The sequence below is a fragment of the Phalacrocorax aristotelis genome, chromosome 1 (genome assembly GCF_949628215.1).
Source record: "Phalacrocorax aristotelis chromosome 1, bGulAri2.1, whole genome shotgun sequence".
Taxonomy (NCBI): domain Eukaryota; kingdom Metazoa; phylum Chordata; class Aves; order Suliformes; family Phalacrocoracidae; genus Phalacrocorax; species Phalacrocorax aristotelis.
In genome coordinates this window covers 184,188,393-184,213,179 of record NC_134276.1, presented here as the reverse complement: position 1 = coordinate 184,213,179, position 24,787 = coordinate 184,188,393, and the positions used below count along the sequence as shown (strand labels likewise).

Genomic DNA, 24,787 nt, shown 5'->3' with positions numbered 1-24,787 from the left:
GAAATGCCCAGTGCTGTCCCTGGGAAGGAAGCGCCCCTGCAGCAGCCTAGATTAGGGCGGGACTGGCTGGGGAGCTGCGCCCTGGGGCCTGGGTGAGCAACGGAGCATGGGGCAGCCATGTGCCCTGGCAGCAAGGGTGGCCAGCAGCCTCCTGGGTGGCACAAATGGACACAGCCAGTAGACTGGGAGATGTGATTTATCACACCACATTCAGAATACTGTATCCAGTTCTCCCCAACTCTAACCCAGCACAAGAAGGACCTCAATAAGCTTGAGTGAGTTAAGTGGAGGAGCCCCAGGCTGGTTAAGGAGCTGGAGCACTTGCTCTGTGAGGAAAGGATGACCATGCATGAGTGGAGAAACCTCCAGAGATGAGATGTTTTCACTTCAGCCCATGTTCACATTATGCAGTTTTATTGGCTTGCCAAGGAAGGAAGTCCTCCTTCCCATCCTGTCTGTTGTCATGCCTGTTTGGTGTAGTGATGCCAGAAGCTATTTCTATTTAGCTGAGTTGCAGTTTATCTGTGGGCTATCCAATTGATAATGAGTTGTGAAGTCCACAAAAAGTTTATTTTTGATTAAAAGAAAACCAGACTTTTAACAGAAAACTGCTTTTCTGAAGCAACACAATTTCCTTCTGAGCTGTTGCCATGGTTTAGCCCCAGTCAGCAACTAAACACCACACAGCCACTCACTCACTCCCCCCAACCCTGCAGGATGGGGGAGAGAATCAGAAGGGTAAAAGTGAGAAAACTCATGGGTTGAGATAAGAACAGTTTAATAGGTAAAGGAAAACAGTAATAATAACGATAATAATATAATGAAAACAAGCTGTGCACGCAAGCAAAGCAAAACAAGGAATTCATTCACTCCTCCCCATGGGCAGGCAGGTGCTCAGCCACCTCCAGGAAAGCAGAGCTCCATCACACATAATGGTTACTTGGGGAGATGAACGCCATCACTCCAAACGTCCCCTCAGTTACTATACTGGGCATAATGTCATATGATATGGAATATCCCATTGGCCAGTTTGGGTCAGCTGTCTTGGCTGTGCCCCATCCCGTCCCGGCTTCTTGTGCCCCTGGCAGAGCATGGGAACCTGGAAAAGTCCTTGACTAGTGTAAGCACTGCTTAGCAACACTTAGCAGCTACTTAACAACAACTAAAACATCAGTGTGCCATCAACACTATTCTTATACACAATCTGAAACATACTATACCAGCTACAGTGAAGAAAATTAACTCTACCCCAGCCAAGACCAGGACAGCTGTTTTCCTTCTGGAGGCTGGTGTCAGCTTACACACTGACAGACCCTGTGACTGGGACTGCCAGCTCCTGTTAGCTTCAAGCAAAATCAGCCCTTAACCTGTCCATATTGCATCTTCATTTTAAAAGCAATGACAAACTATACACCTAAGCCTTCAAATTTTGCAGCGTCTGTGAAAGTGGCACAGAGGCTAAAATCCTTCAAAAGGGAGAAGACAGCTGAATGAGGTCTCATATATCTTAGCTGCACGGTCTAATTACTGGATTCTTGCATCATCTGCTCAGTTTTGGAAAGAAACGTTATAGTTCCTGCTTTCACTGAAAAACAGATTGACCTACTTCAGTTACAAGACCTGTTGAAATTATCCCACTCTACTCAGCCCTTGTCAGGCCACACCTGGAGTACTGTGCACAGTTCTGGTCCCCACTATACAAAAAAGATGTGGACAGGCTGGAAGGGGTCCAGAGAAGGGCCACCAAGATGATCAGAGGACTGGAAAGCCTGCCATATAAGGATAGGCTGGGAGAGCTGGGTTTGTTCAGCCTTGAGAAAAGGAGCCTCAGAGGGGATCTCATCCCCATGTACCAGTGCTTAAGGGGTAGCTACAAAGAAGATGGAGACTCCCTTTTTACACAGAGTCCCATGGAGAGGACAAGGGGGAATGGACACAAGTTGCTCGTGGGGAGCTTCCGACTGGGCACCAGAGGGAAGTTTTTCACAGTGAGGACAGTCACCCATTGGAATAATCTCCCCAGGGAAGTTGTTGACTCGGCCACGTTGGACACCTTTAAGAGTCGTCTGGACAGGGTGCTGGGCCATCTTGTCTAGACTGTGCTCTTCCGAGAAAGGTTGGACTAGATGATCCCTGAGGTCCCTTCCAACCTGGGATTCTGTGAAATCACAACCTGTCCCTGACCATAATGTATTTCCATCATGCCCTGTGTGGTCGTGCTGTCCCTCTGCTGTGTGCCAAGCACCCTGGTGGTGCTGTGCTGGGAGCCCCAACCTCCATGGGAAGTACCCCAGGCCTGGTGGCTCTCCGTTACCACTTTCCTTCTATAAAGATGTTATACATAAGGGAGAAGATAGTCCTGGCCAGCAATCCAAAGAAGCTGCATCTGATACCTCCTTCATCTTCAGTCTTCTAGCTAGGTGACTGCAACACAGATTTGCTGACTTGACCTTGCTTGCTGCCCCAGGGGGCAGCTCTTTCAAACTGCTGCATGCACAGGTACACAAGCTGCATCCAGACCTTCTTTGTGAGGCCCAAGTGTCTCACAGAAAGTACTATTATCACCATCATGTGTAATTTGCCAGGACTTGTGTCCTCTTCTGATTAAAGACCAAAGCCATTCTAGTCCTGAAAGATGGTGACTTTCAGCATTCCGTGGGCACAGACAGTAAAGTTTATAATGGAAGACCAACTAGAAAAATTACTAAAGGTAGAATAACACATCCATGTCTAATCTTTAATGAACTTTACTGAATTTTTAAATAACTTGGCACTTTTTTGTTATTAGGACTCCATATTCTATAGGTATTCAGAAGCTGTGGTTTACCTATTAATAATTTTCTGCTGTCAAGCCAGCAATAAAAGCCATTGGTTTCATGTTATGATTTACTTCTATAAAATTTATATTGAAGCTGAATGATCTTGTAATGAGCTGGTACTACTGCACCCCTTGGTGAAGTTTTGTACATTAGCTACATCACTGAAGTCTAATGTGCCTCATAGTCTAAGCAGCCTTGATCAGACTATGAGATGATACAGTTGATAGACGTACATTCTGAACGGATATGTATGCAACAAAATCCCACCAAATATTACTTTGGAGAATTAGGGTTTCTGAATGAAAATGTAAGTGATGGACAGCTGGATGGCATTTTATAACTGCTCTCTTTCTAATATTAAGCATTTACTGTGCAGGCCAGTATAGAAATTTAGTGTCTTTTATTTTTCACGCTCCAGGTTGAGAAAAGAATTGCTAAGTTTCTTGGCAATATTGCCAGGGATTGGTGGAAGACAGCACATACTGCACTTTGATTTCACTAAGCTTACAGCAAACTGTTACACATGACAGGGCTTAAAAACACAAGTGGTAGGAAGGAGCCCACCGGAGATTATCTCTTTAGTTACTAGCTTGTGGAAGAAGAGGTCAAGTTTATTCTTGTGGCTCTAAAACATACTGTTTTACTAGATGGAAAGGCAACACTAAAATTGTTTAGCTCTTTATAAAGCTAGTCAGATGAATGTATGCAACCTTTTGTGGTACTGCAGTTTGCAAAAGTCACTGAGGTGCTGGTTTAAAGGAGCCCCATCTCCATACTCAAACACTTGTGGCTGGCTCATAAGCTGGTGTCCATTAACTCACAGGAATGTATAACTAACACAGTAACTCACTTTGTGTCCAAAAGGACTAACATCTGAATGACGCATTATTTTATCTATGTTAACTTCTTCCAGTTTTTCATTATACTTTAGATGTCTTGTCGTAGCCATAGTTTTCTGCCTCATTTTACCTGACAGGCTGCAACATCACAGAACTGGAGGAGGCTTGGGTTTGACCTGGCAAGCAAGTCATCCATCTCTTTCCTCAGTGGTTCTGCCAAGCCCTGTTCTGCTCTCTGTGCAAGCCCAGAGTGATGTTTTTGGGGATGATCCAAACCCTCCTGGTGTCTTAAATTTGTTTTGCCAACGATGCAGTGGGAAGCTCAAAACTCCTTGGATCCCCTTCCCATCAATAGCTGAAACTAGTAAAACATGCTGAAAATCCCATCTCATATTCCTCAGTTGTGAGCTGAGAGGCTCCACAGTGACTTGATGCAAACAGGTTAATGCTTACACACCAGTTAATCTATCCTGGGTGGAAACACTGCTTTGCTGTGTGCTGTGCTGTGCTCTGGTGCTCATCTGCATGTGCAGCTAAGACTGTTAAAGCTGCACCCTATATTTCTGAGCATGCAAAACCACCTCTCTGTGGTGGGGTTTTCTGGGGCAGAATTTTCCTGTCCCTGAAAATGAAAAAAGGAATTGCAACACTTATGGGGCTAAGAGCATCCTTCTTTATGCCCTTTCTACTTCATACTTGTTGCATGAAGTGCCTTCAAATTGTGCTATTTGAATTTTAGCTTGTAATCGCTACTGGATTAGTCAATGTAGTTAAGTCATGACTGTAGCTGAGTTAAGGGCTGTATAATGGCAACGTATGACCAAGAGGCAGTACTTTAGTTACATGTCAATTAAATTCTACAGCAATTGCATGGTTACAGAGACAAATTTTCTTTTGAAAATGAAGCCAAGATTAGAATAACACGGGTAACATAAGTTCATCTTTTATATCCATAATGTTTAATATAAAATTAGCAAAAATTAAAGAAATTGAATGAACTTTGTAATAATACAAGAAACCAAAATTACACTGCCGAGGGTTCTTCTTCCTGACACCCCTTTGTGTTTTGGCTTACATTGGTATTTCATAGCAAATGTTTACCAGTGGCAAAGACGCAGATATTGTGTTAGAGGAATGACCCTTTAGTTCTGTTTTTTGTCCCAGAAGGATGAAGGAGCATCTGACACTATGTGAGGCTTCAAAAGAAAGGTAACAGCACTAACTCACCTATCAGTGTTGTCAGCACAGAGCTATCTGGTTTCATAGCACTGCTGACTCTCTGGGATCAGCAGTTGCTCTGCTTTTGATTTTTACAGGTACAACTAAACAAACAAATAGCAGAATTACAGCTGTGATTCTTTTTCCTCCCTCCATGAATGACACAGTGTCAAAGAGTGATCTGGTTCTGCGGCTTTGCTGATATTCCCTCATTTCTTTTTTCAGGGGAAATAGGACTTGGTAACAGCAATAGGTATGCAAAAAAGGAGATAAGTGAGCAGATACGCACAGAAAATCACTGGGCAGAAATCTCTCCCTTGGGCTACTAAACATATTGCATATGAATTCTGCATAAAAGATATGTATTCCTTAGATCTCTGATAGCAATTATTATCAACCTGCAACCAAGCAGCTCAAAAGACTGCTCAGCAGCTGCATTTGTTCAGAGTTTCCAGAGGCAGCCATGAGTCAGTGGAAACAAACCCAGACTTCTGCTCACAATAACAATCAAGATGGATGGGAGACACTTCTGTGATTTTGTTTTCCCCACAGAGGGACTCTCTGGAGACCACACATGCACCACTGCAATTGCAGTATAACAGGTCAACAGCAGGACAGAAGTCTGTGGTTAATGAACAATCCAAGGTTACCACCAGTCAATGCAGTGCCATTAAAAAAGGGATGCAGAACTTTATGCAGAATTGTCTGAAAAATATTGCCCAGAAGGTTGTATTTCTATAGAAATGTCCCTTTTTACTGTTCCCCCCCCCATCCCAGATGCAGTCTATACTACAAGTGTCCACATGTCTCCATATTTAACTCCAACACCAAACACGATGACAGTAAAAGGAGGTTGATACCAAGTCTAACATAATAAAGCCTTTAGATTGCACTACTACTACATCTAAACACCAGCTGCAGGAATGACTGCAGTATCCTAGCACAGGTATAATGCTAGTTTGAACCAGGCTGAGTGGCAGTAGCAGGCTGGCAGGGCTTGTTTAGGCAGCCTATGTTGTGATGTTTTCTTCTGAGTTTTGGGCTGTTGCAGTTGAGCTGGCACCATGGCCAGGAGCTAAGTAGATAAAAGCCAAAGTGGGTCAAGATTGACATATCAACAACACTGACTTAGGGCAAGTGAGATTCTGACCCCTAAGTCTCATTGTCTTGTCCCACTGGTACAAACGGAAATTAAGATATGTTTCTCCCTATTAGCACCCTCAAGAGAAGAATTGGATTCACAGTGTCCAAATCTCATCACACTTTGCTCTTGAACAAGCATTCAGCAACTGAACCAGTTTCCAGTGGAAATCAAGTCCAGCATCAACTACCATTGCTTCATCCTATCTTTTAATCTCTTCATATCTCAGTCCTGGGACCCTCTGTCTAAGGACTGTGGTGCAGTGTACATCTGACAACTCCACCACCCACCATGTCCAGTTAAGGTCTGGTCTCCATCCTGGTGTGTGTGCTTTCCTGTCATGAAGTAAATACAGACAGATTCAGCCAATCTCAACTGTTACTGGGGACTGAAAAGCAACAGAAGTGGTCCAGCTGTTGTAGATGTTGCCCTGGATGTACTGCATGACACTAAGGACGTCAGGGAATAAAGCATCTGTAGTCCACACAGAAGAGGAAGAAGTAAAGGAAATTAAAAAGATCTATGATGAGAGAAATTCCGCCACGTTGTGTTTTCCTATTGCAGCATGACTCCAGAGGAAAATGGGAGTGGGGTTTATGTGCCAGCATAGGGCAAAAATTATATGCCAAATTACTCAGGCATGGGCTGGGGCTGGTCACCCTGTGTTGCCCAAATGTTCCCTCCAGGACAACAGTACAGCAACAGAATGTGTCAGTCATGAGCACAAGTTTCAATACACTTCAAACTGTCCCATAGCTACTAGCAACACCAGAGCTATACCACATGGGGACCACAGTGATGTTGACTTGAAGAGTTCCTTCATGCTGTCTCCCTGACAACCCAAACCTGGATCCTTGCTTGCTACCCCAGGCCACAGTGCATTGTGTTTTTTGTTGCATCTTTTGTTGTCTACCTTGTTCCATGGGTTCCTTCCAGGACAATATCCATCGGTTATCTGGATATGCTGTCCAAGAGCAGTGCTGTGTCCACGTGCTAATATTGCCAGCGAAGTGGATTTCAGCCAAGACAACTATCTGTTATGGGAGACTTTGGGAAGACAGTGTAGGGGTAAAATTAATCGTTCTTTGTACAGATAGACAATCTGGTAGCAAATGTGCTGCTGAACATGCTGCCTTTCCATTGCTCAGGCCTACCCATATCAAATATCCCAAATAAGACTCAGTATGCAACTTCAGATGAATCAGCAGGACTATGTCCACTGAAAGACTACGATTGCAGGGCCTGTAGGCAGACCTGGGACAGCTTTCATTTTGCTGATGCTGAAACCAATTGAAATGCCAGACCATAAGCTCCAGGCTAGACTGGAAATCTTGCAGGATGCAGTATGCATAGACTGCACCCCAGACCTGGCTAACAGTGATGTTGCTACTGGCACCCGCATGGATGACGAAGGTCTGTTTGTGCTGCAGTCACATATCAATCTGCAGAGGACACTTAGGCTAAGTCTGCCTGTGCTCCAGATCACAAACACATCTTTTCTTTCCTGTTCTTTTTGGTGTCAGAGTCAGGAGAAATCAGGCAGTTTGGACACTAAATTCTTTAAGGCACCCAGAAGACTACTATGTTTATAGTATATCTGCTCATTAAGTACCCAGCAGCTACCTGTTTTAGTTGAGAGCTTTAGATACTAAACAGCAGCATCCCTAAACAGTTGCCGAAGGGGAGGCTGGTCTCCCAGCCCCTGCAGTGTGTCTGAAGTCAGCTTCCATCTGGTTCGCCCTCCTGCTGGCTTTGCTGCTTTTGCAGTCTCAGCTGGGCAGTGGCCCGGTTTCCATGGTAGGAAAAGAGAGAACCCCTCTGCAGTCTAGCCTGGAAAATCTAGTCTGGAAATTCAGGTGGATGGGTTGTATAAACTGCTGTCCTAATATTACTGCATTGGATAATTACTGCTAATGCATGTCTTCCTATAGCACAGTGACATCTACAGTCCATGTTTAAAATGAGGATAATATTTTAGTAATATATTGTTATGCACTTTAGGTCTGTTCTGCTTAAAAAGAAATGCTGGCATTGCCTGCAGTATCTAAGTGCTGAACTGCAGAACGCTGCCAATGCAATGTGCTCAAGTTCTGGACCAGCAGGACACAAGCCAGCTCCAGAATAAAAGCTGTATGATTTGTTACTGTCACCCTAAGCCTGTCTTGTGATTACGCTTCCCATAATAAGTACACAAGGCCTCTATAGGCCTGACTCAAGCAGGCCCTTCTTTTCTGTGTGAATGCATTGGTGCTCAGCCCTTGTTAGCATCTGTAATGTGTCTCAGGCATTTGGCCATCACTTCTACCTCCTGCTTTTCAGACATTTTTGTCCTGTAGTGCTTGCAGGTTGTTGACTGAGGCAGCCCGATTAGATGTATTTTCCTGGGGTACTTTATCTTTCCAAGGAAACTTTGTTCCTTTCAGTGCTGCAGGGACAGGCAGCCCCTCATTGCATATCTTCTTCTATCAACTTTTCCTCCCCTCTTTCATTTGCCTAAACTTAACTTCTTGTCTTGTTTATTTAGCATTAACCCATCAGGCTGGGCTTTTTCCCAAGTTGTTCTGAGCCATCTGTCATGCTTTTTGCTGTATAAACACACATTCAGATCAAAATGTCATCTATGTAAACTTTAACACATTGAGCTGTTTAACATATAAATACTGAGAAATCTTGTGGCTTTTGGTGAAACACCTGGAGCTGAACCAACTGAGACCATGGGCTGAGACGCAGACAGTGACTATGTCGAAACAGTTGGATGTGGGAGATCTTTGAAGACCTTAGATGTGAGTGCACTTTCCAGCTCTGTTCTGACCTTGTTTCAAATTGAGGACAGGAAAATCAACATTTTCCTCTCTACCTTTTATAGCTTGGTTTCTCACCGGTCTCCAGTCTTAACAGCAGGGAAATAGATACAGGGCTCAGGAATTTCCACAGACTGCATTTGCTATTTGAGATGCAGACAGTGTCTCCCAAAGGAGGTGCTGAATGAAAACAAGTATGATCTATTATTTTCTTAACCCACCCATCAGACCCGTGCTGATGCATAAGGCATGGAAAAACCACAGACATTGATCATCTGTCCCAGCATTTCTGCCTTTGTTGAAAGCTGAAAATGTTCCCTTTTTGTGTCAGGCCTAATTCCAGTAATTGACTAGACAGAATTTAGGTGCTTTTGTCCAAAATGTGTGATGACGCTGCTCAGCTGCTGCCTGACTTCTGGGATGAGTAAGAAATGTGATCACCTTATATTTTGTCTGGATGACCTAGAATAATACCTTTGCACATTTCTGAATCATCTTCCTAAATGGTCTGAACAATTTGGCATCTAAGTCAAAACTAAACTCAAATAGGAGCCAGAAAATAGGCATTCCTCTGCCTCTGTTTTTGACATGCTCAGTCCTGCTGCGGTTCTCAAAGGCATCAAAAGAAAACACCAAGAATGGGCTTAATGGTCCATGAAGTTGTATATGCTGCCTTTTCAAATGATGAAGGAGCTGCCTTTGCCATACCATCTAACTAGCCTGGATGTCCACGGAAGGTGGGGGGACATGCTGCAGGCATTCAACTTTTTGGGCTACCCAAAGTAGCTACCTTAGCTATAAAGCAGAGTACTCAGGGGCCTTATGTTCTTTATCTGGTCAGTGAAGGAGTTGCTTTTGGACAGCAATTCACTTCAGACAGTGTAAATCTTCCTCCACTTTTCCTCCATGCTGTGATATCCCAAAGCAGGAATCTCTGCTGCTTACCTTGTAGCTTCAGGATGAGGGGCACTTTCCTGGAGACATGGACAGTCTTTTCCAGATCTATTCTAGTGAGAGCTTCACTGCCCTCTACAAGACATTACAGACTATTTCTTGGCCTGCTTAGTCCCCTCCTCTTCTCCAACTCTTGCCTTTGGTGGAAATGAGAACTTTTGATCCATTCTAAGCCAATTACGGGGTGCTTTCTTTTTCTATGGCATTCCAATGAATCACACTTCTTAAGATCTGAATGTTTCACTGATCTTTTGGGGTTAAAATGACTTGTCCTTGTGCTATGCTGCATTGGACATGTAAATGAATACACAGTTCATTTTCCTTCAGTGCATTGACACATTTCTCTACTATTTCTGCTTTCAGCTCTTGTTCGTTAGTCTCTAATCTTAGGGAGACTTCAGCAGTCCTATTGTTCCCATCTTCTTTTCCATGATTTGCATGTTGAAATGATATCTACAAAGCTGATAATTCATTCCAATTCTTGCATCATATTCCAACATCTCTTTGTCTTGACTTGCAGAGTTTATTATGGAACATCTGGTCTTGCGGACTGTGATTCTGAGATTGAGTTCCCCCTCCTGCCCTCCCCCTCCATTTAATTTTTTTTCTTTAGGCCTATTTTCATGTTCTCTTGGGTGCCAAATAAGAAATTTTTGACAAGTCCAGATGTTAGATTTTTAGCGCCTGAGGATTTTATTGCTGGGACTTAGCCCCCCTCCAAATGGCAAAGTTAGGTCTTTCATCCTGAAGCATTCCTAAACTGTGGTTTCAATTTCTTTTTGTGTTCAGGCTTTACATACATAAATGCTTTGTTCTCTTGTGGGAGACACAGCTTCTCCTGCTGCCTTCTGTCACCACATTCCCACGCAGCACAGCAGGGCCACCTCTTCACCACTGCCCACAGCCTCCTGCCACTGCGTGAATCCAACATGGGGGCTCTTCCTCACCTCCCACATTCAGTCCCTTCTCCCAGAGTGCTGGGGCTGCTGCTGCTGCTGCTGCTGCTGCACAGCCTCCCCTGCTTTTCTGTGTTTTCTCCTCTCTTCTGCCTAGAAATGCTATCTGTATCTGGGCCAGGGCAAATTACCACAGTAACAGTTTTGGACAGTGCCAACATTTTCACTGTGCTGTTCCCTTACTTCAATAAATTAATCACTCAGAAGAAATGTGGAATATGTTAAGAAGCTTTTAGAGGCTTGATATTTGGGGACTTACATTACCTCCTAGAGCATTAAAATAAGGTTCCCTTTGAAGGGGTGGTGGTGGTGTTGGTTTTCTTTTTTTCTTTGAAGGTGTTTATTTAGCTGTATCAAGTAAAACAACCATGCTCCATTAGTTCCACCATAAACCGTCACTGTACAACTCTCCTTATGGTTGCTTAGAAAGGCCTTGAGAATACCTCCAGCGTGACTTAAGGGATGTGGAAATATTTAGTGTAAAAAATTGTAAGCAATAATACTTATATTTTTTGCAGAGATCTTCAATAATAATTATAATAAACACAAAATATGGTGGGCAGGGAAAAAGGAAATTTAATCACAATAAATATTTACAGAGCTGTCTCATTGGACTGCTTCTGCAAGACTGTTTCTAAGTACAGTGGATCCTAGATGTTTCCAAGAAATCACCTTGTCCGGTCTTCTTATTATCTGAGTACAGTGAAGAATATGGAGGGAGATGCTTTGAGGACAGTCATTCATAAAAATCAATATGTTGCAGAAATTTCAAGGTCCTGAGAAGATTCATCAAATGCTATGGCTGTTGCAATCGGTTTGTTTCATTACAAAATGTGCAACAACCAAAGACATGATAAAATAAAGCAGGATGAAGGAAAGCTTTGCTTCATCTCCTTTGCAGGAGATGAAACATTAAAGCCAAAAAGCCAGAAGCCTCCTTAAGCAGGGTAAACATATTGCTGGAATCAAGGAGACCTGAAAATCCTGGAGGCCACACTCACGCCTTCCACACACATTTTCAGGAATGTTTACCAGATCTGGGGTTGGGCATGATTTGAACCTTGGAGGATAAAATTATAAAAACTTCGGAGGCCACAGACCTCTGAAGAGTATGTGCGTCAGCCACACCATTGAGTTACTTAAAATTTAGTAAGACAACCTGCACCTCCCTCTCTGTTGGCATAGCTGTGCAAAACCTCATAGAGGTTAATGTATGCCATTTGCCTTTGGAGAGAAGTTGTCCCACCATCTGACTGATTTTTTTACTCTTTAGTTTAAGGATTTGGCAGTAGGGAGTCTTAGACTATTTCTAGACAATGCTATAGGAAAGTTAATCTCTTTTCACCAGTGGTATCAGAATAAAACTTTTTTTTTTTGCAGATTCCCCAGCTGAAGCCAGTGGCTTGTGTTCTGACCCTTTTTAGTTTGTACCAGTCACTATCATTTCCATTACTTCCCCAAGGAAATTTTATAGTGAAAGATGGCTAATAAAATGTCAATCATATCCTGTTCTTCCTAGAAATCTGCTCAGAGGCAAGTGTGGCAAAGAAGCAAAGAAAAACTGAGGATGCGCAATCTTGAGTTTGAAATTGTGTTTGAAATTTGGTCTCTACTGACAGTAGACAATTAATTTTGCAAACTCAGAATTATGTGGGAGAACATTACAGAGGAGAGCCTTGTTCGTAGGACTTTTAGGCCTGAAGATTGTCTTGTCTGACTTCATGTGAGGCAGGCCAGAGAGTGGAGTATAGCTGCTCCTGTTCCAAAGGCAAGGAGGAGACTACAGAGATTAAGAAACCTGAACTAAGGAAGAGTGAAGAAAGAAAGGTTGTTCAAATTCTGCATGAAAAATGTTAAGGGAAGATTTTCAAGGTCCTTAGCAGATGTTGAGGCAAAGCTTACTAAAGGACTGCGTGCACTTAAAGAATTTCAGAAGTCTTTCTTGAGAAAATAACTTTTGAACAGTATGCACACTTTCTTTTTCTTGAAGGTAAATATTAACTCATCCCTTGCAACATTTTTTAAAATTTTAAAATAGTTGTAAAGTGTACAATAATATTAAATATATCTTCCATCCCTAAATTCAATATGATATGATTTTTAATGTAATTAAGCTTTATGTGTTTCCTTTTCTATTGCCCTTATGGAACAACTAATCCGACAGAGGGGGGAGAAGGTGAACATACAGACCAAGTCAGACTGACAGGAGAGGGCAGAAATCTCCAGTTTTGTCCAAATGAAATATGATGCACTAATGTTTTTCTACAAAATTTTCCACGACAAAACAGCAGCGTTCATCATATTTTTTTTTTTTTTTCTCAGAATTTGCTTTATCTACTGTTCTAAACTGGACACAAGAGTCATCAGGTTGGTTTGTCTTCACTTCATGATAGGTTTTTTTTGGGGTATGTAGTTTTTTAACTTTTTTGATTCTGCTGTCCTGTAAGTTCATGAACTTCTGTGTTTAAAGACTCTTGTTGGAATGCTGACAAACTTGAGTGTTTTCTTTGGGGAGCTGTAATGAAATGGGAGCCTGGGCTGTTAGATAACATACAGTTTAACCATCAAGTTTTGCTCTCTAAATGACAGCTTACTCTTGGAAAAAGACCTACTGGCTTTACGTTCCAACAAGCCAATATGAGCAAGAAGTTAGTTACTTCATTCTCTGTGAGAAGTATTTAGGAATGCAGAATGGTTTTTGGATTTCTGTTTCTATTCTGTTATCACTATCCCATTAAAATACATATTTTTGTGAGGCATAATTTCTCTTTTGGAGTTAAGGATCATCTAAATATCATGAAATGTTCCGAAAGCAGAAAATTAATCTGAATTTGTTTTTTTCCCCCCTTCTTTCTCCTTTTAACCCATGTACCTTTAAAACTGTTAGGTTTGGCTTTTTTTTTTTTTTCTTTCTATTAGAGTGGTTCAAAAGATTCCTGAAATCTGAAAATAAGTATCTGAAAGGAATAAGTTGAATTACAGAAACTAAATTTTCTATAAACTTTTAATAAAGGTTTTTGTTTTCTGTTTTTCATAAATAAGTCTTAAACCAAATAGAATTATTTGAACAAGTGCTGAGTTTTTAGCTTGCTGAGTTTTTGATGAATTTTTAATTTCAAAAGTTTCAAAAATATGAGTAAATTTTAGCTAATTCTTAATTAACTCTAAGCCTGCAGTTTGGTTTTGGCTTAGTTGAAAGATTGGTGCCCCTGATAATGCAGCACTGCCAGCATAATCTGCAAAGTTATGACAGCTTTCAGATGAAGGGTGTCCACATTCATAAATCATCTTAAATAAAGAAACCAAATTAGTTGTGTCTTGTGGTTACTTAAGGTAGGGTGGGATGTACTGTCATATTACATTTCAGACTTAAATTTTGCTTTGAGACAAACTTCTAATTGTGAACAAAAAATGTATAAGAAGCAAGTAATCAAACTTTGTAAGTCATGGCAATTGCAAGGAAGGAGAAATGAGCAAAGGATTCATTCAAGAGATCTTATGCAAACATGACTCATCCCTAATTAATGATAACTTTAAAAATAATTTATTAATAAAGATGATATATGAAGAATGTAAAGCAGAACACTGTCTTACTGATAGGAAGTGAGGAGTGGAGCAGAAGATACACAAAAGAAGGTGAAGGCAATTTCCATTGTGCCTTTCTGACGCGATCTATGATTTCTTTCTCTCTTTCCCATCACGCTGGTGCTCTGGATTTTCTTTGTCATCTTTGGTGGACGTGGCTTGTGACAGCAGTGTTGCTTTCCAGCTTTAATCTTTCCAACAATCACAAGACAAGGAGGCTCCTTTTCCTTTGGCAGTGTCATTAGACTTTGCCCTCTTCAGAACTAAAGACTATCTATAATATTTGTAAATCTTTCTGAAAAGTGCTTAATATTTTGTAGTTTTAGTTCTGGTAATCCAATACTTTTAGTTTCCTCACTAATTAAAATCTAATAAATCTAATAAAATAAAAAATAAAACCTAATAAAAAAAAAGTACTAGGTTTCTTTCAGCATGGTAACAGGAAAGATTTTGGCAGGTCAAAGGAAGCATCCATTGTCCAATATGGAGTCAATTTCCTGATCTTCTCTTGGTCCTACACACCCAGTAAAACCTTAAGGATTTACCTGTTGGGTAAGAGATTTTATGTGCAATTTTTCAGACCACGTCCGTATTTGTTCTAACCTAACATTTGACCCACCGCTCAATGTGTTTTCTTTCTCTCAGCTGGCATGAATGTGCACGAAACAAATTTAGCCAGAATATTTTGCCAAAGAATTATTTACCTTCAATCATGCCACTGAAAATTTTGCTCCAGGGTAGCTGTAAAGACTTTTGAATATCATGGTGCTGTGGTATCGTGACTCTCCGAATCTTTGCTTTTGTGAAATGAGACAGCAGAATTGCTCACCAGCTTGGGTTATTACTCAAGACTGCCATAGGGCAAAAGTGCAAAATTCCGATGTCAAACAGCTATTACTTCTAACAATACATTTGGTACCACCTGTGAAAACTGTCTTGACTTTGATTTTCTTCTGATCGGTTCAGAGAAAAAAGGTAATGCAGAACTAACATTGTAGGACACTTTTGGAACCACAGATGCCAACTGAACACTTTCAAAATTTCTATATTTGAACAAATATTCTAAACATCTTCAGAAATGTATTATGTCTAGCAGGAGTGAAGATTCTTTAGAACTGAAAATGGAAAAATCTTCCAAAATTAGTTCAGTAAAAGGGGCGAAGTTTGTCACAAATTTGGACAAATATTGAAAATTCTTTTACCAGCAAAAATGACAGTATGATGAATTTTCTTTCTAATAATTGGGTGGAAAAATATCTTTGTCTTTCAGACAAAGATAAAGAAGTATAGGTTTTGTTCTGGATGAATTCCTTTTGTAAGGCTGGGCACTTCATCAGTAAATTCAAGATATCCTGCAAAAAATGCTAAGTAAGAGGCAAATAGCAGAAGTTCATTTTGTTCTTGGGAGCTCAGTGGAAATTTTAGTGTTAAGACACATGTGTGTTTGGGCACAAATCCTGGGATTAAAACACAGAAGGCTTGGGGCAACTATAAGGTCAACCTTAACTACAAGTATAGATATAGCATAGATGACCAAAATGAACTTGTTATTGAAACATATGTAAAAGAATAGCACCAACATCTAATCTTCCCAGCTCTTTCAGTCCAAAAGGAGGCTTACTGTGTGCCTGATAAAGATACATAGAGACTTGTTCTCTTGTCTTCAAAATTTATAAGGGTCGTTTCTAGGTAATGAACATGACCCTTTATGTTTCAGAGCCTAAAACAGACACTTTTTTTTTAAAATTTAGACCACAAAATTATAAATAATGTGTTTTCCCTAATTCTGTGCTTTTTAGATGAACCTTTTAGCGTCCATACTGAAAGTAAATGCCATCTGGATGAAGATCTTACTTTGTGTCTGTGGACTTCATTTTGAGCTGGAACTTTGAAGCAATGTTTAAAGGGTCGGTATGACACAACTGGAAAACCTCTGTAAAAACAGCAATGAACTGACAGTCTTATTGGTATGTAATGAGATCCAGCCTAATGACTCTGCTTCACAAAAAAATTTTCATGCATGGCCAGTTTTAGAAACCTTAGCTGACACAGAGGTTTCTTCTCAAAGGCTCACTGAAATAGGTATGAGTGCTTAAGGCCATTCAGCGTGCATAAAGGTATCAGAGTTTAAGCTCTGAGTTGAGAAAATGGGGGTGTGGAAGGATAAAATAAATCTGTTAAAGAGAACTGTATTTGGCTCAGTAAGGGTGGTTAAAGTAAGACGGTTTTTTTCTGTTAAGTAAAGTTAGGCTTTCCAAAACCCGGATTGCTAAAGAAAAGATAGTTGGAGTCCCCTTTCCTCGTCCTTATTTTTGACAGTAATACTTATGTATTAGCAGATTTAGGTAATTTAACCATGAAACTTAGCCTTTCCATTCAAATTTGAAGAACAAGTCCTTTCCATCAATTATTTTCAACTGCCCTTCTTCCCCTTCCTTTCTAAGCAGCAATTTTTGCACTGGTGTGCCAAAGGGAGAAGTAGGGGGAAAAAAAAAAAGAAGCTATGATAAGGCACACAGAGTACAGGGAGGTGATTTGATACAGCCAGCATGGTTTCAGCAAGGGCAAGTCCTGCCTGACCAGCCTAGTGTCCTTCTATGATGGAGTGGCTACATCAGTGGATATAGCTAAGGATGCCACCTATCGGGACTTCTTTAAGGCTTTTGACATGGTCCCCCGCAGCGTCCTTCTCTCTAAACTGGAGAGATATGGATTTGATAGGTGGACTGTTCGGTGGATGAGGAATTGGTTGGATGGTGGCATCCAGAGGGTAGTGGTCAATGGCTCGAAATCCAGATGGAGATCAGTGACAAGTGGTGTCCCTTAAGGGTCTGTACTGGGACTAGTACTGTTTAATATCTTCATCAGTGACATAGGCAGTGGGATCGAGTGCACCCTCAGCAAGTTTGCAGATGACACCAAGCTGAGTGGTGCCGTTGACACACCAGAAGGATGGGATGTCATCCAAAGAGACCTAGACAAGCTGGAGAGGTGGGCCTTTGAGAACCTCATGAGGTTCAACAAGGCCAAACTCAACATCCTGCACCTGGGTTGGGGCAACCCCTGGGATCAATATGGGCTGGAGGATGAAGGGATTGAAAGCAGCCCTGTGGAAAAGGACCTGGGGCTACTGGTGGACAAAAGGCTGGACATGAGCCAACAATATGCGCTTGCAGCCCAGAAAGCCAACCATATGCTGGGCTGCATCAAAAGAAACATGACCAGGTCGAGGCAGGTCGAGGGAGGTGATTCTGTCCCTCTACTCCGCTCTAGTGAGACCCCACCCAGAGTGTTGTGTCCAGCTCTGGAGCCCTCAGCACAGGAAGGACATGGAACTGTAGGACTGGGTCCAGAGAAGGGCAACAAAAATGTTCTGAGGGCTGGAGCACCTCTCCTATGAGGACAAGCTGAGAGAGTTGGGGTGGTTCAGCATGGAGAAGAGAAGGCTGTGGGGAGACCTTTGTGGCCTTCCAGTACTTAAAGGGGGACTCTAGGAAAGATGGGGGCGACCTCTTTAGCAAGGCCTGTTGTGACAGGACAAGGGGTAATGGTTTTAAACTAAAGGAGGGTAGATTTAGCCTGGATATAAGGAAAAAATTTTTACAGTGAGGGTGGTGAAACACTGGAACAGGTTGCCCAGAGACGTGGTAGATACCCCATCCCTGGAAACATTCAAGATCAGGTTGGACGGGGCTCTGAGCAACCTGAACTAGTTGAAGATGTTCCCGCTCGTTTCAGGGGAGATTTGACTAGATGACTTCTAAAGCTCCCTTTCAACCCAAACCATTCTATGGCTTTATCATTCTATGAATATTGTAAGAAAACATGACTCACATGAGTTGAGAATTAGCATCTGAATTTTATTCCTGCTCACATGGTTGGTGAGAGTAAGGAGAGTAAATAACAGTCATTAGGGTTGTGTTTTGTTTGTCACTCTAATGCAGACATTCCTCAAATCTGAGTAATGAGTCATTATATCTCTGCTTGTCTACTCTTGTTTGAGCCCAATTGGAACATAAGATGACTCAGAAACAACACTGGTTTCCAAGAATTCATATGATTTAAATACAAGGAGATAGATCTTAGTTCACACTGTTGGGCAAGAAAGGTGTTTCTGCACTGGCTGTAGTACAGACATGAAGTACCAGAGCATATAGCTATATCCGGTACCCTGAATGGGTTGACTTGCTATACCCTTAATTTTGCTGGAAGCATCATCACACAACATTTTGAGGAGGAAAGGGCTGCAGATGCTCACTGAGAGCCACTGTTCTGCTGCGTTCCTTCAGGCACTTCTGAATCAATGAAAAGAGACCATCTCAGCCCTGTCTTGTCCTCTGCCTGGTTCCCAGTTTGGAGGAGGGTAAGGCTGAGGACCACACAAGAGCTTAGTACCCATGCAGCCTTTGCACTGATTACCGCAATGCCAGAGCACTAGGAAGAGTAGAACCATGTGCTAAAAAAGTTTGTTCATTGGTGCTGCTAGCCTGCTGGGTCATTGGTTTATCATGCAGAAACAATGATACCTGCCACCTTAACTCCCTCATAGTCTTAGCATCTTATTATCAGTGTTAACCAGTCCCTTCGTGTTGGGACACAGGCTCCTTGAATACCAGTTCATATGCCTGATTTGTGTAATATTCCTTTTTGCTGACCAAATCCTGTGCTAAATTTTAACTTCAAAATTTTTTGCCCTTTTACATTGCACAGCTTTGATTTCCCCATGCGTAGATCTACAGACTGTGTTCAAAAGAAAAAGAGGTGATGATTTTCAGGAGCATCTCATACCTTTCATGTTCTGTGTATGCTCCTTAGTTTCATCCAGAGGATCTCAAAATATGTCGGCCTGAAAATTTCTCTTGAAGCCTTGGTTATTTTAAGTAGCTACCTCTGCAGGTGAGTTTTCAGTTCCTGGCTTTTTGCTCAGCACCCTGGAAGCTTGTGGCCTGAACTGGAAAACATTGGCCATAGCATGGTGTTGGAACTGAGGCTAAAACTGTACGTTGTTTTGCCATGTTCCTGGACTTCTGCTGAGCTCTTGGTTTTGTTTCTCTGTGACCTGTAAAATTTGTCTGTTCCTTTGTGATAGTGGTGGGAGGCAGGGGAGGTCAAAGTTGGGTTTTGGGTCTTTAGTGGTTCTTGTGACCATAACTGTGGAGCTTTGCACAGATCTTGAGATGAAGCAGTCTTGTCTGAATAAAAGACGTGTTCCAGATCAGCACTTGATATGCACTTTACAAAAATTATAAAATCTGAATGTCATGTTGAGAAGCTATATGATCCAGGTAAGATGCTGCCTCATACGTGTCACCTTACTTACTGTATGTGCTTTGCCTTGCGTGATACCCTGTAAGCCTCAGCAGCAAATCCACTACAGGGCAATATTTACTGGCTTTTAAAAGGAGTCAGATTAATGGCAAAGCCCTGTGAATAAACCTTTTCTGTTGCCTCTTCCGTCTTATTTAAGATTGCTGCCAAAGCCATCTCTCCTGTCCTGACAATAGTGATGAGATAGACTGAAGAAGTAAGATTTTAAACAGCCTCAGTGAAAACTCTTTAATAATTAAGTCAAGCAATGAAAAAGCATTATTCACACACCAGGAGAAAGTCAGCAAAAAGAATTCAAGATCCTATAGCCTTCAGTTCTAGAAAACAAGGAAATGATTAAGTGCCCATCAGCAATATAAAAGGAGGATAAATGAGACATACCATTCTTGTTCCTGCTTTAATGAGATTTTTGTGGTTTATATTTTATTTAGGAGTCCAACCCATCAGGAATTAACATGTGGCCAAAATGCCTTCTGATTCAATACATAGAATTAGTTTCCTGTTTTCAAGAGTGATCTTTTAAGTTTTCCATTTAGGGGCAAAATATTGATTTTGAGGTTGTTTGGGTTTTTCTTGGTTTCTTTGTGGGGTGGGTAGGGTTTTGTGGCTGGATGGCATGCCCACAGTACCTACTCTTCTGTTATCATTTGCTATTTGCATCGTCGTGTCAGTGGTATAGTATTGTAGCACTGTATGAAGCACAAAGCTCTTCAGGGATACCCATGGTAACTCACTGGCTGAAAGCAAAAAGGGATGTATTTTCTGTCTGGCTTGAGGTGAATCAGTATTTTCTATATGAAATCCAGTTTGCCTGCTGTATCCTGCAAAGCATTTGAAGGGATCATGAAAGACTAAGAACAGAATCTTGTGTCCATATGACAGCCATATTCCAGCTCTTCTCCCTTGAATCTTTTTCATGTCATACTGTGAGATGCATCTTGTAAACCTACAAGTGAAGAACAGGAATAAGAATTGTCATTCTGGCCTAGGAGACACTCACTTCTTTTTGAGAGATCCAATCAGGTAAGCACTGTGTTGTAATCTGGGATTATGATCTTCAGCCTAAAATGTTACTGAGGGGTCACAAAATTTCCAAATTAATGATGGCGCTTCTTTTGAAATGATGGATCAAACCACTGAAATGGGGTGGGAAGAAGTAGGTTAATAAATTCTTCATATTTACTTTACTCGGTGTTTTTCCTGATCAGATTTTGATCCATGTCTTCTGGCAAAGATATGTCAGCTTCCTGTTTCTATGGCACTTCTGATCTCATCCTGGATGATGTAGAGCAGCTTCTACTTCGTGTTTCTCCATGACTGAAATGTAAAAATTTATACTGAAAATCCGTACCTTGTGATAGCTGCATGGAATGCTCTACCGAACTCTCAGCAGGAAATGCAGAAGTTAACCCAGTAGTAATCAAAGTAGTGCAAAGCATTGACTACAGTAAGTGTTTTAAGTGTAATCAGATTTTCCTCCCACTTCCTGAGTGGAGTTTCCTGAATATCTTGGGACAATGTCCAAACCTAAAAAGAATCTGCAGAAAAAATGGCAGCTGGGACAATTTATCTCTTCAAACTAGTTTCAACGCATTAAACACACTTCCAGAATAAGAGGGACTATTATCCACCCTAAATTCAAATGTCTGAGGACTTTCATTCAAATGAAAGACTCTGTACCATGCTAAAATTATTACAGATCACCACCAGTCACATCCTTCATAGGTGGCATGAATAACCATATTAAAAAGGGATATTTTGTCTAGACTTATTTGTCTCTTTCCAGCCTTCCTGACTTCTTAAAAATCTTATTAAACTCTCAACTTAATTTACTTACACTAATTGCTGCCTCCAAAACAGTAAAGAATGTCTGTTACAGATAAAAGAGAACATATTAACTTTTCTCATGTCTTTTCCCCTTTTTCTACTATGATTTTTTCTAGTTTCCTAAATGAAAAAAAAATCCCTTATTTTGAATTCTGTTTTAATTCTTAACAAAAGACCTGAAATGTATATTATTTTATTCCATGTGGGAAACAATTCTACCATCCCAACTGCAAAACTTACTTGCCATTTCTATTATAATAAGAAAGAACATCATGTATTACTGTGATCATCTATCATGCCTTGATAAGAGCCCCTTATTCTTAATTCTGGTCTGAGTTAGCTTTGATATCTAGTCAACTTTGATAATAAAACTATATAATCAAATATTTTTGTGATCAGTTGCTTGTGGTTAGGCATAGGGGCAGCCTGGAAATTGTGGTGTGTTTTTTTCAGTCAAAAATATTTCTGCTAGCCTGCCTGGTGGTGAATGAAGAAAGGCCAAGGTCTGTGGCTCTGGGCGGTTCTGTGATGCAGCTGAGAGCTTTTCCCAAGGCTCACTAGCAGGCAGCTTGCGAGCCTGTAGATCTCCTGCTGCACAGCCAGGAGTGGGGAACTCCTTGGAGGCTGGATTTGCTAAACAAGCCAAAGTTTCACAGCAGGGAGGCTAAGCACTCTGTCACACTTGTTTTCTGGTTCCTTGGTGGCCAGGGGGTGAGCGCTCCAAGGAGATATAATTCAGCAGAGCCAAGCTTGGTAGCCCATGAAGGCCTAATTAAGACTAGTGCCTGGAAACTGGAGATAGGCAAATTAATTTTGGGATTATAGTGTCATAAGATCACAGGATAATTCAGACTGGAAGGGTCCTCAGGTGGTCACTAGTCCAACCTCCTACTCAAAGGAGCATCACCTCTGAGCTTAGACTAGGTTGCTCAGGGCTTTGTCCAGTCAGGTCTTAAAAATGTGCAGGGATGGAGAACACAACTCTCCTGGGCAACCTGCTCCAATCTGTCCTCACAGGGAAAAAGTTTATCCCTGTATTCAGTAAGAACCTGAAATGGCAGACACATACTTATATTGTTGATGACTGTTGGGATTAATCTGCCATAGGAAGTGGTGGATTCCTCACCTGTTGTGACCTTCATGACTGGATAGTTCTCTTGGAAACACGGCTTTTATCAAAGATAAGTTGTTATTTTCTGTATGTCTAACAGTTCCTTGTGGCCTTAGTTTAACAACTACATGAACAGACATGCTATCACCTAGTTGGAGGAGCTGAATGAGGTGCTTTTGACAATAAAGGAATATTTTTTTTCAAAATATATTTTAATTTAAATTGCTAAAATTATAGCACTGGAGTTTACATGAACTGAAAACTCAGTTTGAGGAATGGCTTTTTCTAATCTTTCTATGTCTTTTGAACTTCAATAATTCTGAGACGTTCCTATGCCATTTAATAAACAAGTGACTTAGAAAAGAACAAGAATATTCTCAGAAGCATGTGAATAACCTAGTTTGTATTTGTGCAAGCCATTAGAAAACCTGTTGCTTTAAAAAAACAAACCTAAAAAAAGCAGGAGATTGCTGTCTTTCATGTGATAGTAAAATGTATGGTTTCCTCTCTGGGGAAAAAAAAAGTGATGTCTCAAAAACGTTATATCCTGAGTGCTACACTCACCAATACATCAGTTGTTAGGCTAGTGTTGCATGCTGAGCACCAGGACAGCAGCCTCATACTAGGGGGTCACACAGGAGTACAGGGGTAGTTTTTGGGCTCTTCTGATATTTTCCTTTCCTGCTGCTGCCACTATAACATGCAGTACTGTACATGATCAGGGAAAGAGGCTATTGCTGGGACACATCATTGTTATAATGATGCATTTTAGGCCTTTTTGTACCCCTTTTTATCCTCAGGTTTCTGAGAGGTTCCATCTCGAAAGAGAAAGTGCAGCAAGATCAAGTACATTCAGTGCGGATGCTTACTAGTCCATTCTCCAAACCAGGAATGCAATTACATACGATGGACTGAACTCAGTTTCCCACTATACAGAGGTGGCTGGTGAAAACATGCAAACTTTGGATGAGCCAAGCTAGAAATGGTTAATCTCTGCTTACCTTCTTTTACCTGGCACTGCACATTTCACTCAGCAGATCTAGGCCAATGTTGATTATTTATCTAAAGCTATTTATGTAATTCAGCTGGCCTAGGCATTCAAGCCCTAAGGTATAATTGTGGTCTGATTCTCCATAAGTAATGGTAGCATCCTCCCTTCACTTTTGAGTGCTAGGGAGTTATACTCTCAGGGTTTGTCTGAAGTGGAAATGCAGCCTAATTATACAATACAGAGAGATTTGACTTGAGTGAAAATTTAGAAAAAAGGAATCTTATGTAATGCCTGCACAATTATAAAAAGGCTTTGTCTGGAGGAAAAAAAAAAAGCAGCTTGAATCTGAATCCTGTCCAAGGATTGTCTTTTTAAAAGAGCTGAATGAGTCCTAGGATGGAGAAAAAAACACAGATGAAGAGAAAACAAATAATTGTTCATGGTAGAATGAAGAGATAAGGATCCATTTAGCATGTGCTTTTGTGGGCAGCTACCTCTTGGCAGCTGTGCTGGTGATGTTTCCAACACTGGGAGTCTACACAGAAGCTCTGCAGCCCTTCTTCCCATGGCCACATTTCTTGCTTTGCTGCCTCTGAGGTCCTAATGATTCCTGCCTACTTCTGTAGTCCATCAGGAGGTGTGCAATACCTGCCATATGGTGTCTCAACAATAACCAACACATAAACACAGGACTGGTGGCAAAAGTGGACAAAACTGGGGGAACTTTGGTATTTCCTAGCAAGGTCTGGGCTGTAAATAAGGTTCAGTATGAAACAGGAAAAGGACTGTTTCAACTAATTTCTTAGTCAATAGTATCTAAGGATGTTCAAAGTTGATCCCTACTCATTTTTTGCTATGATTTCTGGATTTTCATTGTTTCTTTAATGAAGATCATGGCAATTCTGATTTTCTTCTGTTGAAAAAAAAAAACTTTTTTTTTCTTTCTTAAAACTGTAAAAAATCTTCAGAAATATATGTCTTTTTTCACTAATATTTTCAGTGGTAAGTTTTGACTTTGTTGAAAAACTATGCTGTTGAGAAAGATACTAATATTAAACATCTAACTAGTCACACCAAAAGTTAATGTTTATTTTTAGTAAACGTTAAAGAAGATAATGCTGAATAAGAAATATCCTGGGGGAAAAAAACCATTCAAGTTTTGCTTTTTTGATATATATATTTTCCATATGAATTTCTCTTTAGAAGCCCTGATACAG

At 41.1% G+C, this 24,787-nt stretch overlaps 1 long non-coding RNA gene across 1 annotated transcript in view; it reads left to right on the top strand.

The window, feature by feature from the left end:
• LOC142051650 (uncharacterized) overlaps positions 1-24,787 on the top strand; it is a 77,792-nt gene that overhangs the window by 48,224 nt on the left and 4,781 nt on the right. Inside the window, exons 4-7 of the long non-coding RNA XR_012658570.1 lie at positions 16,113-16,220; positions 19,024-20,664; positions 20,850-21,088; positions 22,576-23,517. This is a non-coding gene — a long non-coding RNA (uncharacterized LOC142051650). The remainder of the gene's footprint in view (positions 1-16,112; positions 16,221-19,023; positions 20,665-20,849; positions 21,089-22,575; positions 23,518-24,787) is intronic.